The sequence below is a fragment of the Coffea arabica genome, chromosome 6e (assembly GCF_036785885.1).
Source record: "Coffea arabica cultivar ET-39 chromosome 6e, Coffea Arabica ET-39 HiFi, whole genome shotgun sequence".
Classification (NCBI taxonomy): Eukaryota; Viridiplantae; Streptophyta; class Magnoliopsida; order Gentianales; family Rubiaceae; genus Coffea; species Coffea arabica.
The window spans coordinates 53,503,673-53,521,063 of NC_092321.1; the positions used below are offsets into that span (position 1 = coordinate 53,503,673).

The 17,391-nt window shown below is 33.1% G+C and overlaps 1 non-coding gene across 1 annotated transcript; it reads right to left on the bottom strand.

The window, feature by feature from the left end:
• Positions 1 to 7,381: 7,381 nt before the first annotated feature.
• On the bottom strand, positions 7,382 to 7,488 carry LOC113697695 (small nucleolar RNA R71). The gene has a single exon (XR_003449968.1). It is a non-coding gene; the product is annotated as a small nucleolar RNA R71 (small nucleolar RNA).
• Positions 7,489 to 17,391: the final 9,903 nt, after the last annotated feature.

The following is a 17,391-nucleotide window of genomic DNA, read 5'->3' on the forward strand; positions in this document are numbered from 1 at the left end:
AATGAAGCTAATGGCTGGAAAATTAGGTAAACACAAAGGAAACGCTGCCCGATTTTTCTTTTGTGTGATAAGTAAGTGAAATGGAAATAGGGATATGATTTGGGTTTGATTTGGGACTTAGTTATGTAGAGATACTTAAGTTGACCTTGTGGGTGACTTATAAGCTAAAATATTTGCTCAAAAGTGTATATTTCTCAAAAACAAAGTAATGGCCACTTTAAACACGATTTTCTAGTTTCTTCCGCCAAGTTGCGAACTTAAACGTTTTAATCGCTTCTTTATTGAAACCAAACGAGCAAGCATGAATTTTCTAGGGTTTGATAAGTAAAATGAGTACTACTTAAACGAGTTTTATTTACTTGATTTTTTTAGAGTGAAACTCCTATATTTTAAACCCTAATTTATTTCAAACTGTTAAACGATATTTTATTGCAGATTTGGACTCCAACCAGGGAGTTGAACTTGAGCGTGGTTTTGAAAAGCAATAAGTCTTTGGTGAGTGTTTCCAAGTGCATGATTAAACTTGATATTTGAAAGAAATACTTGACTTGTTTGGACGGGCAAAGGTGTACTTTATCGCACTTGCCCTAATGTGATTTCTTACTGTTTACTGGTTATTATTGACTTGATATATATGTGTACAACTTGAATGCTACCTGGATCCTCACTCTATTGGTTAGTCAGTCGAATCGAACCAGTAAGGGCTTGGTCGATGAGACTGGCAAACCATAGGTACTGTTTATTGTTTATTATTTATTGTTTATTGTGTAATCCTTTGGATAGGGTCCACTGGATTTGGTATACTCGAGTATTACCATCACTCTTAAATTGGAGTTCGGGCCCGGTAGGGGATTGATCGATGGATGAAAATTGGTATAAAGTGAAAATCTACGGTCTTGATTTTTCTTCTTTAAACGTTGACGGAGTGTCAACGGGTTCAGATCAAGTAATGCAATGAAAATTTGGCTCTTGAGAGCCATCTGTATCCTTATACTTGGAAATGTTGCATATTTAGTCAATTTGTTACTTGTAGCGTTATTGTTTAATTTCATGAACTTTTATGCTCGCTACTTTGATATTTCAAGTTTTACATAATGACCAACTTACTACTTAGGTCTCCATGAAGTTGTGGAACTTCACTGAACTTTGTCTCACCCTATTAGTTTTGTTTTCCTTACAGGGAAATCGAGCGCGGGCATGAGACTGGTACAAGTTACCGTAGTCTAGTTTCTGAATTTTGTGATTGTACTCATGTTAGTGCTTGATTAGGGTTAGAGGTTAGCTGAAACTTGGATCTTTGTTATACTTGGAAATGTATGAACGGTTGAGATAGAAATGAGTATAAATGTACTTTCTAGCTGTTGATTCCTTTACTTTTGAAGTTGTAACTTATTTTCTTGAAATGAGTGAGTGAATCCTGACGAGAGCTGGGCAGGAGGTCTGCTAAACCTTGGGGTACGCCCTAGGGAGAGGTGGGGTCGTCACAGAACTTCCTCTTGAATCTTGCACTAATTTTTCAAGAATTAGACTTATGGATTTTGTAAAGTTTTCTCTCTCTTTTTCTTAGCTCAAAAGCCGGCCAAGGAGGGACAAAAGATGATAGAATTTTGGCCAAATTTTTTTTGTTAATAAAAGGTCAAGAAAAGTCTTAGTCAAAGTCAAAAAGCTATGGCTTGTGCGACACTTGACTCACTGTGGTTAATCCTCATCTTATTGTCTTTCAAACACTAAAATATCTAGTCAACCTCTAATTATCCCTTAGCACCTTATAAAATAATATCCTTTTGCACAAAACTCCTCATAATCTTCAAAAATTTGACGCACACACCTCACTAGTAGGTCCCACATTACAAACTTAATACGTACTAACTTATACGAGGAAAATGATTTAAAACTTGACTTACTTGTAAAAATATCTAGGAAATGAAGGCAATAGGTAAAAGTAACGAAAATCTATTCGAAAAAAAAAATAAAATAAGAAAATTTTTCGAGTTATCACACAGTCTCCTAAATTGAAAGATCCGGAAAGCTTTTCTAGTCTTTGTATTATTGGACAGTTGTATTTTTCTAATGTTTTATGTGATTTAGGTGCAAGTGTGTCACTTATGACTCTATCAGTTGCCTGGAGGTCGGGGCTTCAAGAGTTAAAAGCTACCAATATCACATTACAGTTGGCAGATCAGTCAATTACTTATCCAATTGGTATTTTAGAAAATGTGCTCATAAGGATACAACAATATATTATACTTGTGAATTTTATTGTCTTAGATATTGAGAAAGATGTGAAAATACCAATTATTCTGAGAAGATCATTTTTAGCCACCGCACGAACTATAATTAATGTGAAAAAGGTAAGCTTATATTTCGGATTAATGGTGAGGAATTGAAATTTAATTTGATTAATAAAGATAGAGGTATAGAGCCTATTGCTCTTATTTCTAATATGCCATGTGACGAAAAGGTTAACCAGAAAATGGATGAAGTCAGATCTATAAATTTTCTTGGTACTAATTTTCATGGTGTAGGAGTAAGGGGGGCGAGGACAAGGAAGGAATTTGACTTAATAAGTTCGTCATTCCATGAAGAAATAGGTGAAAATTTGAGCCAACTCGAAAAAGACAAGCAAATTTTACTCCGAGGTGAAGTTAAGCCTTTACATGACAAGTATAATACTTCTCCTTGGCATTTAAGGAAGTTGGACTATGGAGATCAATACATGGCTGATCACATGGTGGAATGGTTTGGGGGTTTTGACCCGTGGGGAGAAAATCACTCCCTAATGTTTTAAAAGGAGCTGATTTTTTTTATTCGAACCAATGACTATAAATAAAAGCGCTAATTGGGAGGCAACCCAATATTTTTGTTATATATGTTATATTTTTGGGAGGAGCTGATATTTTTTGTTATATCTGTTAGTTTGGTGTGATTTAGTATTTAATGTGTGTACTTGAGTTAGTTTGTTATTTTTATATTATAGGTTTGGCAAATGAAAGCAAAAATGACTAAATGAGGTGTAAAATGCAAAGTTGGATTGAGGAACTCAACCCCTTGATTTGAGCAAATATTGTTTTATATCCATTAGAATGGGGTAAAATGCATATTTTGATTATTTTACATGTGTGTGTAATGATAGTTTTGACCAAAAAAAAATGATCTAGAATGCATTTTGAGTATTTGAAGTAAAAGTCGCATTGTTGTATAAAGTTTGAAATTTTGCAGAAGAGGTTGCAGAAAAGCAGAAAATTTGACTAAATACGCGATCTTGAGGTCGCGTATTTGATTCTACACTGACACAACAGACTATGCGAGCATCAGAAATATGTGACCTTTGGTCACATATTCAGTAGTTGCATTTGCATTCTACACCGACACTAAAGAATACGCGATGTATCAAAACGTGACTTCAGATCGCGTTTTTGCGTTACATATTTGCTTCCTCTATTTTAAAATCAGAATATGCGAACCCTCACCATTTCATTCTTCTTCTTCTCTCTTCTCGTGTTTTCCACACACACATGCACTCAATTCACAAACACTCATTTTTACTCCATTTTCTTGCAAGAAAACATGAACTCAACATCATTTATCCTTCATAGAATCTTTTTAACCCATTACAATATAAGAAAAACATCTCAAAATCGGTTTTTAGATGATTGAAGGCTTGGGTTTCTCAACATTTATGCAAGCAATTGGGGGTCAATTAGAGGTGTTTCATATGATTTTTTGCATCATTAGTATCACCAAACATCCTTCTACATGATTGAGGTAATTTTTTCATCAAATTTTCGCATTTAAGAGGTTGATATTTTTCAGTTTCCAGAGTTTTTTGACATCTTTTAATTTCAAATTTTTGATGATATATATTGATGTTTTTGGCCTCCATTGTACTTATTGGGGTTGATTAAGCATGTTTACATGTTCAAATGTAGCAAATTGATGGATTATTAGTTGTTTAAATTTTTTGAATTGTTATATTTGGATAAAATGGAAAAAGTAGCTTGGATTGTTATTGAGAACTTATTGATGGATGTTTATGATTAAAAATGGTTGGTTAATGATGTTTTAGCATGTACATTGTTGATTAAGAGTAATTTTGATAGTTTTTGTGATTTTCGGGATGAATTTTGCCTAATCATGTTTATGGCTAAATATTCTCTATTGTTGGCAATTTGTGATTGTTATAAGCATGATTGCTACTAAAAATCACTAAATTGATCTTATTAATTGCCTATGAATTTGGTGATTTTGGTTAGTTTGGGCAATTTTCTAGCAATTTGTGATGTATAATATATGATATATGCATCTTTTTGCCTTAGTTTACGAAATAATTATATTTTTCTTTATTAGATACCATGGTGAGAGGTAAAAGACCGGTGGCTAGTGAACCATTTCCTTCTAGCAGTGAAGAGACCGAAGGGATGGAAGTAAGCGAAAAAGTTGAGGAAAATGAAGAAGAGAAATGATCACCTTTGCCTCAACCTATGCCACGACGTCAACGGGGGAGAACATCACAACAAGTTAAGCCAGTGGTATATGATAGTGCTAAATTTTCAACTCTGAAGAAACAAAACATGGGCATCGATGTGATAGTCATTTCTCAGCCGATTCGGGAGCGACGATCAAAGGCATGACATGGTCGATATCAGGCTGGTCCCTCCACTATTGCTCCACCACCTCCTCCTTCTTTGCATCCACCTCAATCCAACTGGCAGAGACTTTTTTATCACTTGGACGAAATTGAGTATCAGTTAGGCAGAATAAATATTTGCCTGCAGCACATTGAAGATCATTTGGGCATACGTCCATGATACGTGCATATTTTACATGTTTTAAGTATATTTTATTAGTTAGTTTTGGTGTGTTTTATTTAGTTTTATAGCTCATTAACTAGGATTTTAGTGAAAATATATACTTTGTGGTTTAAGTGGTAAAAATTACATTTCTATGGATTTCAATGGTGAAAACTTCATGTTTTTGTTGATTTAATGATTCAATCATCAAATGGCATGAATTGAGAAGATAATTGGATGATTGATGATGGTTTGAAGTGATAAAAAGAAGACATGGAGTGCAAAGTAATCAAAGGAAGAAATGCAAGTTTTATAGCTTTGACACATTATGGTATTTTGGCTATATCTTGAGGTACATCTATATCAATGGATTGAAGAGATTCATACACCATTTTGAATTTAAGAGATATATCTATATTTGGTAAGAAGACATCAAAGTCCAGTTCAGTAGTTTTCCTTGTCAAAAAGTCGAAATACAGAAGTGCATTTGCATGGTCGAAAGCTAAAATAGAGCTCTGACCATTTGAGGGTATTTTGGTCATTTCTCAGTCCACAAAACTCCAAATTGGATTATTCTTAAAGAATTGAAAAGTTAATTGAATGGGCTACAACTTTAATTTTTTGCATAAGAGTTGGTTCGGCCTCCATCATCAAGAAAATAGTAGTTGAAATTGTGCCAAATTCACAAAAATGAAAACGCGACCTCATGAATACGCGAGCTGAAGTCGCATATTGTAGCCAGAATTCTGTAACTTGCTCAGCCACTTGCTCTATTTTCACACTACTTTTTAGCTCTACTCCAGACAAGAATTTCGACCGCACATGTTCAAGGGACCTTTTGGAAGAGAAAATGAGCTTTATGTCTTGTCTAAAAAATCACTTTTGACTCTCTTAACACTAAAGATGTAAGAATCATAAGAAAGAGAGATGAGAACATTAGAAGGGTTCTCATCAGATTTTAGCATTAAAACTTAGCTTTAGTCTTATTTTGTTCTCTCTAGCTAGAACTTGGTGAGAACAATTGGAAATTTCATTGTACAACTCATTTTGTTGAAGAAATAGAAGATCTTTGGGAGATTCTTCACTTCTTGGCTAAGCTTTCTTTATCTATCTTTTTATTTGTGATTCAATATATGTTCATGCAATGAAACTATGTTCTTTCTTGTCATTTATCATATGAGTAGCTAAGTTCTTAGATCTAGGGAGTGGATGAAATTTATGACTACTTGATATGAAGTGAATATGACTTACACTTGTTACATCTTACATTAACTTGTCTATTTATATATGCTTATCATTTGTTGTTGTTTGATCACCAATAACAAGTTTAGAGTTGTTATTATTCAATAAAAGTTGGTAATAATGACAGAACAACATAAATAGAGCTTAAGTAGTAGACTCATGAGAATAGAGATACATTTAAGTGAATTAACCTTACATTTCATGAAGAAAACAAGAGTAGATCTAGTTGTTCACCATGAGTATAGGGAAAACTTGTTTAATTTAGGCCATTTCATCATGAGAATGAGAATTAGTAATATTGGAAATGAATTTCTAGTTAAACAACAGTTGTAACAAGAGGTAAATCTATTTATTTGTATATTTGATGCCATAAGTGGAATCTACATCCCTAGACTCGAGTATTTAGTGAATTTTCTCCATTGTTATCTTGCAAGTTATCTAATTAAGACTAGTTAGTAGTAATTATCATTTCTCTTGTTTTAATTGATTATTACTTTAAATAATAGAGTAAGTAAGATCTTAGTACTTGTAAAGTTGCTCCATGTGGGATCAACCCGATATTTATCCTAAACTTCTAAATTGACCTATATACTTGCAGTTAAAATAGATATTTTAGAAATTAAATTTGTACTCATATAAAAAATTCATCAAATTTTTGGCACCATTGTTGGGGAGCAGCAATATTAGGGCCTAGCAAACTTTATTAATTTAGATATTTTCTATATTAGTTAGTTAAACTTATTTATATTTAAGTTTGAATATTTATTAGTTTTTGTGAAATAATTACTACATAATCTCTTTTATTTTTGTTTGTAGTGTATGCATCGAATTTTACGGGTAGTCACACCTTTCAATTTGAAAATTGAAAGGACACTACGTAGACAAAGAAAGCGTATACCACAAGAAGAAGAGGTGCAACAACGAATAGCGGGAATCGTTATAGAGCTACCTTTCGAAGATGAAATGGCAGAAAATGAAGCAAATAGGCTAGTTCTTATGGATTTTGCTTTACCAGGAACCCAAGCATCTTAAGCAAGTATAGCACGGCTGACAGTAAACGCTAACAATTTTGAGACTAAACCATCACTTATTCAAATGGTTCAACAATCTCAATTTGGAGATAATGCCATAGAGGATCCAAATGCACATTTAGTCACATTTTTAGAGATATATGATGCTATTAAAATGAATGAAGTTAGTGAGGATGCTATATTGCTAAGGTTGTTCCCATTTTCCTTACGAGATAAAGCTAAAATTTGGCTAACTCTCATGCCCCTAATACTTTCACTACTTGGGATGATTTGTCTAGGGCATTCTTGAATAAATATTTTCCACCGGACAAAACGGCTAAACTTGGAATGGACATTACTAGTTTTAGTCAATTAGATGGTGAATCATTATATGAAGCATGAGAAAGGTTTAGAGATTTATTTTGAAAATGTCCGCACCATGAACTTCCCGATTGGCTAATTGTACAAACTTTCTATAATGGTTTATCCTTTTCTATTAAAACGGCTATTGATGCAGTCGCAGGTGGAGCATTGATGGCAAAATCACCCCAAGAAACTCAAGATTTGATAGAGGAAATGATGGCAAACAATTATCAATAGCCTAATGAAAGAGGTAATCCAAGGCACCGAACAAATATGATCAAAATGGATACCATTAATATACTTAGTGTCCAAATGAGTAAGATGATAAAAGTATTAAGTAGACAAATCAGATGTGGTTTAAGTTCATCTAATATTCATGTAGCTTGTTATTCCATATGCGGAGGTGATCATCAGACTAATGAGTGAGTTGATCTTGAACAAGCTCAATTTGTTAATAATTATAATAGGAATGATCAAAATAATCGATACTTGAATACTTAAAATCCGGGATAGAGAAATTATTCAAATTTTGGGTGGAAAGATCAAGACAATCCTCAAAGGCCGGCTAATCTACAGAAATTCTAACCAAAACAATCACAAGTGGATACTAAATCGGGTTGGGAGATAGCGGTGGAAAAGTTAGCCAAAGGCACTTCAGAAAGGTTTGAACGACTAGAGAGGTGATTGAAACAATTGACCGAGATATATAGAAATATAGAGGTCCAAATTGATCAAATCACCAATTATATTAACAATCAAAATTAAGGAGAATTACCTAGTAAAACTGAGGTGAATTCGAGGAAACACGTGAAGGCCATTACTCTTCGTAGTGGTAAACGACTAGAGGATCCTCCGATAGTAGAAAATGGGAGGAACAATCAACTGAGAAGAAAGAAGATGAGCGAGTGGAGCAAGAGATAAGTGTGAGGGAATGTAGTAGAGAAAAATCAAAAGAAGACCAACTTTCATTCTCCACTACTGTTCCAATATCTCCGGCAGTTCCATTTTCTCAACTACTCAAGCCAAATAAGTTTGACAAAAAATTTGAAAAGTATGTCAAAATCTTTAGGCAATTGCATATTAATATTCTTTTCGCTGGTGCTATTTTGTAGATTCCTTTATTTGTGAAGCTCTTCAAGGAGATAATGACACGAAACAGAAAATTGAAGAATCGCGAAATGATAGCATTAACTAAGGAGTGTAGTGCTATTATACAAAATAAGCTGCTGCCAAAATTGAAAGATCCGAGGAGTTTTTCTATACCCTACACCATCGGTAACATTGAATTTTCTAAGGCATTATGTGACCTTGGTGCTAATGTATCATTAACTCATTTAACGGTGGCTAGACAATTAGGTTTGCATAAGTTAAAACACACTAATATTACTTTGCAGTTAGCTGATCGGTTTATTAGATATCCATTCGGAGTTTTGAAAAATGTGTTGATTAAAATTTAAAAATTCATCATTCCTATGATTTTTGTGGTATTAGATATGGAGGAAGATATGTCTATGTCAATTATTCTTGGTAGACCATTTTTAGCAACTGCGGGTACTATTATTGATGTCAAAAATGGCAAACTCAAATTTCAGATAAGTGAAGAAGAGGTAATATTTAAGTTCAATGAAATGGAAAAACACCTTTCTTTTACCAACCATACTTGTTCCATTAGTATTATTGAAATGCTAGCCCAAGAGTTGAGTCGAGTCAATCTTGATTTCGATCCTCTTGAATTTTGTTTAACAAGCGTAGAAATGCAAGAAGGAAAGGATGAAGAAATGGAAGCATTGGCCAAGTACTTGGATTTTCAAACATCTTATAAAAGAGGTAATGTTTATGAGACACTTAGTCAAGGAAAAAGACTCCCACCACCTTCAGAGATTGAACCGGCAAAATTAGAGCGCAAACCGCTTTCCGACCATCTAAGGTATGAATTTTTTGGAGAGAATAGCACTCTACCGGTGATTGTAAGTGCTCACTTAGACAAGAAACAATGTATGAAGTTGTTAAGAATTCTAAAAAAGTACAAGAGGGCGATTGGGTGGACAATCTCGAATATAAAAGGTATAAATCCCTCTATATGTATGCATCGCATTTTGTTACATGACAATTGCAAATCAGTGGTGAAAATGCAAAAGAGATTCAATCCAAATATGAAAGAGGTGGTAAGAAATGAAATTCTCAAATGGCTTGATGCAAGTATAATCTTTCTCATCTTTGATAGTATTTGGATTAGCCACATTCATGTTGTCCCTAAAAAGGGTGGAATAATAATAATAATGGACAAGAATGATGAAATGATTCTATCACGACTTGTGGTTGGGTGGAGAGTATGCATTGATTATAAGAAATTGAATGCAGTCACTATAAAGGATCACTTTTCTTTATCCTTTCTTGATCAATTATTAGAACGTATAGTTGGTTATGAATTTTATTGTTTTCTTGATAAATTTTCAAGTTATAACCAAATAGCTATAGCTCCGGAAGATTAAGAAAAGACCACATTCACTTGTCCCTATGGCACCTTTGCCTTTAGAAGGATGTTGTTTGGCCTATGCAACACTCCTGCTACATTTCAACATTGCATGATGGCCATATTTTTTTATTATATTAAAAAAAATTATAGAAATTTTTATGGATGATTTTTCTGTCTTTGCTTCATCTTTTGACCATTGTTTTCATAATTTAGATTTAATCTTGCAAAGGTGCGAGAAGACAAATCTTGTGCTAAACTGGGAGAAATGTTACTTTATGGTTTGTGAAAGAATTGTTCTAGGGCACAAGATTTCCTTTAAAGAAATTGAGGTGGACAAAGCAAAAATAAAAGTTATTGAGCGAATACCACCTCCAACTAATGTCATGGGGATAAGAAACTTATTTGGACACGCGGGTTTTTATAGACATTTTATTAAGAATTTTTCTAAAGATAGCAAAGCCATTGTGTGATTTACTATGTAAAGATATCCCTTTTCATTTCAATAATGAGTATTTAATTGGATTTGATAGGCTGAAGAAGGAATTGATTTCTGCACCCATTACAACTTCATCAGATTGGTCGCTACCCTTTTAATTGATGTGGGATGCAAGCGACTACGCGGTTGAAGCAGTTTTGAGGCAAAAGAAAGAAGGAAGGATGCATGTTATCTATTATGCTAGCAAATTGCTAAATGAGGTGCAACTCAATTATGCAACTATAGAAAAAGAGTTATTGACGGTGATATTTGCTCTACATAAATTTAGATCCTATCTAGTAGGATTTAAAGGTATCATCTATACGGATCATTCAACTCTTAAATACTTACTACATAAGAAAGATGCAAAATATCATCTAATCCAGTGGATTCTTTTATTGCAGGAATTTGATATTGAAATTAAGGATAAAAAGGGATCGGAGAACCTTGTAGCAGATTACCTTTCAAGACTGGAGTATATCCCGGCAAATGATCAAATTCCAATTAAAGAGACTTTTTTGGATGAATTTGTCTTAGCTTTATCAATTTTCCATGGTATGCAGATTTCGCTAATTATTTGGTTAGTGGAGTACTTCCATAGAGTTTTAATTTTCACCAAAAGAAGAAATTTTAAATGATGTTAAAAGTTATTTTTGAGAGGAACCATTGCTTTTAAGTATTGTGTCGATAGTATGGTTCGTAGATGCATTTTCGAAGATGAAGTACGTGATATTTTTTATCATTGTCATAATTTAGAAACGGGTGGTCATTTTAGTACTTCTAAAATCGTAACTAAGGTGTGACAATCGAAATTTTATTGGCCTACCATATACCGAGATGCTAGGAAATATGTTAAAAGCTGTGATACTTGTCAAAAAATTAGAAATATCTCTAGAAAAAATAAAATGCCATTATCGACTTTCTTAGAAGTAGAGTTATTTGATGTGTGGGGCATGAATTTTATGGGACTATTTCCTAATTTTTTTAATAATAAGTACATCTTAGTAACCGTAGACTATATTTCTAAATACGTGGAGGCAATTGCTTCACCTACTAATGATACTAAGGTGATATTTTGGTTCCTTAAGAAGAACATTTTTAGTAGATTCAGTATCCCTAAAACCATAGTAAGTGACAAAGGAAAGCACTTTTATAATAAGCAACTTGATTCTTTGTTGTTTAAGTACGATTGTAGGCACAAGACATCACTTCCATATTATCCACAAGCAAATGGACAAGCGGAGTTAACCAATCGAAATATCAAGCTCATTTTGGAGAAAACGGTGAACAAATCAAGAAAATATTGAGCAAGAAAACTTGATAACACATTGTGGGCTTATCAAACGGTATTTAAAACACCTTTGGGGATATCGTCGTATCGATTAATATATGGAAAATGTTGTCCTTTACCTGTAGAGATTGAACGTAAGGCATATTGGGTTATTAAAGCAATTAATATGGATTTTAATCTTGCAGGTGAAAGAAGACTACTTGAAATTGAGTGAACTTGAGGAACGCTGGCTACATGCTTATGAAAATATCAAGATTTATAAAGATAAATTCAAATATTGGCATGATAAATATCTTATATCTAAACAATTTGAGGTGGGAAAAAAAGTTCTCTTATACAATTCACACCTTAAATTGTTTCTCGGAAAACTCAAATCAGGATGGTCTGGACCATTTGAAGTCATTCAAGTTTTTCTTTATTGGGCCGTTGAGGTGGTTAATGTAAGAAATAAGTGGTTCAAGGTCAACGGACAAATATTAAAATCCTACTTGTTGGGTGAAATCGTCCCCAAAGGACTCATATGTCCTTTGGGTGATTCTTCTTCAACTTAATGAGACAAATCTTTTGAGTCGAGCCAACTATTATAAACAAAAGTGCTAGTTGGGAGACAATCCAATGTTTGACTTATATATGTTAATTTGGTATGATTTTGTGTCTAATGTGTGTATTTAATTTAGTTGTTCTTTTTTGTATTGTAGGTTCGGCAAACGGAAGCAAAAATGGCCATTTGAGGCGGAATAGGCGAAATTTGATCAAGGAACTCAACCTCTCGATTTGTATTAAAGGTGTTTTTGATTCGTTAAAAAGGGGTAAAATACGTGTTTTGATCACTTTACATATACATGCAATGATAATTTTGGCAAAATAATGATCTAGAATGCATTTTGAATAATTGGGGTATCATGTACAATTTTAGAAAGTTAACATTTCTACAAATTTGCAGAAGAAAACGCGGAGCCTAGGAAAACGCCACTTTAAGTCATGTATTCCTTAAATCACATTTTTATTTCTGCAAGATTAAAGTTGCATATTCATGAAATCGTGTTTTGATGGCTACAAAATTGAGCAGAAAAACGTGACTTCAATACGGGACATGAAGTCGCGTATTCAAGAAGTCGCATTGTCCTTTCTGCAAGATTAAAGTAGAAAACTCAACTTACCAAAAATACGACATGAAGTCGAACATCATCATTAGTTACATAAGGTCTACGGCGAGGAAGTGAATCACTTCTTTCAAGTTGGCATTTCCTTATCTTCTCTCTTTGGTGTTCGAGCATCAAGGCGTTAACTTGCAGGGAGTAGCTCATGTGTTTGTTAAGTCTAAAACCGAGTTATCGGTTTCTTTACTTCGTAATATGGGCATTGGTACGGAGAACATCCCTTAACCAACTCGAGAAAGGAGACAGAAGGCACATCATGGCCGAAAGAAAGTTGGACCTTCTACTGCTGCACCTCCTCCTCCTCCATCGCAACAATCAAATTGGCAGGGCTCTTTAGTCGCTTAGACGACATCAAATATCGGTTGGGAAGGATGGATACGCTTTTGGAGCAAATTGAATATCATATAGGCATTCCTCTACCTCATGATGGCGATGAAGATGAAGCCGATGATTAAAGCTGCACCCTTGGATGGCTCTTGGTTTTGTTTCCTTGTTTTCTTGTCATTTTTCACCTTTTGTTTGTAGGGAGTTTAACTTGCATTTTTCCTTTTACATTTAATCTTTTGGTTAGTATTAGTAGATGTTGTGTCTTTTGGCGAAGGCTTGTGACTCATGGTTGATCTGGATCTTAGCCATTGCACTGGGGAGTACTTCTTTCTATCTTTTGTTGTTTTTCTTTCCCTACACATTGAGGAGGACAATGTATATTTTTAAGTGTGGGGGAGAAAATGTGTGATGTATTTTTTGTGTTTATTACTTGGACTTGTGATTTGGAATATGAATTGCACTTGAATCTTGTCAATCTTGGGTTTGTTGGTAGGGAGTTTAATCCAGTTTTAAGGAAAAACTCTATCAAAATTTTTTCAAAATCTTGGCCAAAATTATAAAATTGTCCTGAAAGGTTTCAAATTTTTTCAATTTTATCCAAAGCGCAACAAATTCCACACCATTAGTAATTCAATTTCCTTCTACTGTTGAGCTAAATATATGCGACTTAAAAACTTCTTTTCTCATTTAACTTGGAAATAACTATTATGTGATTATAATTTGTACATTTATTGGAAAGTATATCTTGTAAAGTGGAGAAAATTATACCTATATTTTGCATATTTGATGAAATTTCTTCTCTTTACTTGATTTTATAAGTTAAGTGATAAATATGGTCAATAATTGCAATACTCTTCTCATAATTATGCTTTTGAGAGACTAATTATTATTTTCACTTCTAAAAAACAGTAAGTAAAGAAAAGCAAAGCAAAGAAAAAATAAACAAAAAAAGGGAGTAAGAGTTGTTCTACTCCAATGGTTCTTGTGCTTAGTAACCGAGAGTTTTCATCTACAAATGGCGAATTTCACGTAAAACGGTACATGAATTAAGAGTATGCAAGACAACTTTAGTATGTGAAGTGTTGACTAATCGGCGATCTTTATCTAAAGATGTCGATTTTCGCGTAAAAAGACACTTTCACAACTTGAGTAATATTTAGATATATTATATAAATAAATTCCTCTTTAAGTTGAATAAGAAGATGATCATGAGTTTAGGAAGCATTTTATTGACCATAAGTGTTACTTGTTTGTGAAATTGGATAAGAATGAGAAATTGATTTGAACTAGTTAAAATTATGGTATAATTGGCTCCTCTTTACTTGATATTACGAGTATATGAGCATAGTTGATTGATTGCAAATGGTTATTTATCTTGTTTTTGAGAAAATAAAGTTGAATTGTGCACATATATTTATTTTAAAAATTTTGAATTATTGTTGGTTTGTATTTCTTATTACTTGAGGACAAACAATGGTTCAAGTGTGGGAGAGTTTGATAAGTGCATATTATACGTGTTTTAAGTGTGTTTTATTAGTTAGTTTTGGTGTGTTTTATTTAGTTTTGTAGTTAATTAACTAGGATTTTAGTGAAAATATACATTTTGTGGTTTAAGTGGTAAAAATTGCATTTTTATAGATTTTAATGGTGAAAACTTTATGTTTTGTAGGTTTAATGATTCAATCATCAAATGGTATGAATTAAGAAGATAATTGGATGATTGATGATGGTTTGAAGTGATAAAAAAAGACATGAAGTGCAAAATAATCAAAGGAAGAAATGCAAGTTTTCCAATTTTGACACATTATGATATTTTGGCTATATCTTGAGTTATGCACAATGGATTGAGGTGATTCTTACACCATTTTGAAACTAAGAGACATATCTACATTTGGTAAGAAGACATTGAAATCCAGTTCAGTCGTTGTCTTTGTCAAAAAGTCAAAATATAGAAGTGCATTTGCATGGTCGAAAGCTTAAACAGAGCCCTGACTAGTTGAGGGTATTTTGGTCATTTCTTAGTTTACAAAGCTCCAAATTGGATGATTTTTGAAACATCGGAAAGTTAACTCAAAGACTTAAATTTTCATGCTTTGCACAAGAGTAAGTTTGGCCTTCATCATCAATAAAATAGTAGTTGAAATGGTGCCAAATTCACAAAAGTGAAAACGCGACCTCGTGAATACGCGAGTTGAAATCACGTATTGTAGCCAGAATTCTGAAACTTGCTCAGTCACTTACTCTGTTTTTACACTATTTTCCAACCCTATTTCAGACAAGGATTTCGGTTGCACATGTTCAAGGGACCTTTTGGAAGAAAAAAGGAGTTACATGCCTTGTCTAAAAAAAACACTTTTTGACTCTCTTAACGCTAGAGATGTAAAAATCATAAAAAAGAGAGATGAAGACATTAGAAGGGTTCTCATTAGATTTTAGCATTAGAACTTAGCTTCAGTCTTGTTTTGTTCTCTCTAGCTAGAACTTAGTGAGAACAATTGGAGACTTCATTTTACAGCTCATTTTGTTGAAGAAATAGAAGATCATTGGGAGCTTCTTCACTTCTTGACTAATCTTTCTTTATCTATCTTTTTACTTGTGATTCAATAAGTATTCATGAAATGAAGCTATGTTCTTTCTTGTCATTTATCATATGAGTAGCTAAGTTCCTAGATCTAGGGAGTAGATATAACTTATGGCTACTTGATATGAAGTGAATATGATTTACACTTGTTACATCTTGTATTAACTTGTCTTTTTATGCATGCTTATCATTTGTTGTTGCTTGATCACCAATAACAAGTTTAGAGTTGTTATTATTCAATGAAAGTTGGTAATAATGATGGAGCAACATAAATAGAGTTTAAATAGTAGACTCATGAGAATAGGGATATACTTAAGTGGATTAACCTTGTATTTCATGAAGAAAACAAGAGTAGATCTAGTTGTTCACCATGAGAAGAGGGAAAGCTAGTCTAGTTTAGGCCATTTCATCATGAGAATGAGAATTGGTAATATTGGAAATGAATCCCTAGTTAAACAAGAGTTGTAACAAGAGGTAAATCTATTTATTTGTATCTTTGATGCCACAAGTGAAATCTACATCCCTAAACTCAAGTATTTAGTGAATTTCTCCATTGTTATCTTGTAAGTTATCTAGTTAAGACTAGTTAGATAGTAGTAATTATCATTTCTCTTACTTTAATTAATTATTAGTCTGAATAATAGAGTAAGTAAGGTCTTAGTACTTGAAAAGTTGATTCATATGGGATCGACCTGATATTTGCCCTAATCTTCTAAATTGACTTGTATACTTGCAGTTAACTTTTTCTTTTTACATTGGACAGTATTAATAGATGTTTGTGGCTTTTGGCAAAGGTTCATGAATCATGGTTGCTCTAGATCTCAGCCATTGCACTGGGGAGTACTTCTTTCTATCTTTTGTTGTTTTTCTTTCCCTACACATTGAGGACAATGTGTATTTTAAGTATGGGGAAGGAAATGTGTGGTACTTGTAGTATTTTTGTATTTATTGTTTGGACTTGATGTTTGGAATATAAATTGCACTTGAATGTTGTTAATCTTGGGTTTGCAAATTTGCCCAAAAAAGTTAAATTTTTTTTTCAATTTTACCCAAGGGGTAACAAGTTCCATGCCATTAGTAACTCAAATTCCTTCTACTTTTGAGATAAATATACGTGATTTGAAAACTTCTTTTCTCAATTAACTTGGAAATGACTATTATGTGATTATAATTTGTGCATTTATAGGAAAGTATATCTTATAAAGTGGAGAAAACTATGACTACATTTTACATGTTTGATGAAATTTTTTCTCTTTACTTGATTTTACATAGTTCAGTGATAAATATGATCAATAAGTGCAATACTCTTCTCATAATTATGCCTTTGAGGGTCTTACTTTGAAAAAAAAAAGAAAAAAGAAAAAAGGAGAAAAAAAGAAGAATAAGAGTTGTTCTACTCCAATAGTTCTCGTGCTTAGTAACCGAGAGTCTTCATCTACAAATGTCAACTTTCACGTAAAACGGTACTTGAATTAAGAGTATGCAATGCAACTTGAGGATGTGAAGTGTTGAATAACCAGAAATTTTCATCTAAAAATGTTGATTTTCGCGTCAAAAAGCACTTTCACAACTTGAGTAATATTTAGATATGAATAAATTTCTCTTTGAATATGAAAAAGAAGATGATCATGAGTTTAGGAAGCATTTTATTGAACATATGACTTGTTTGTAAAATT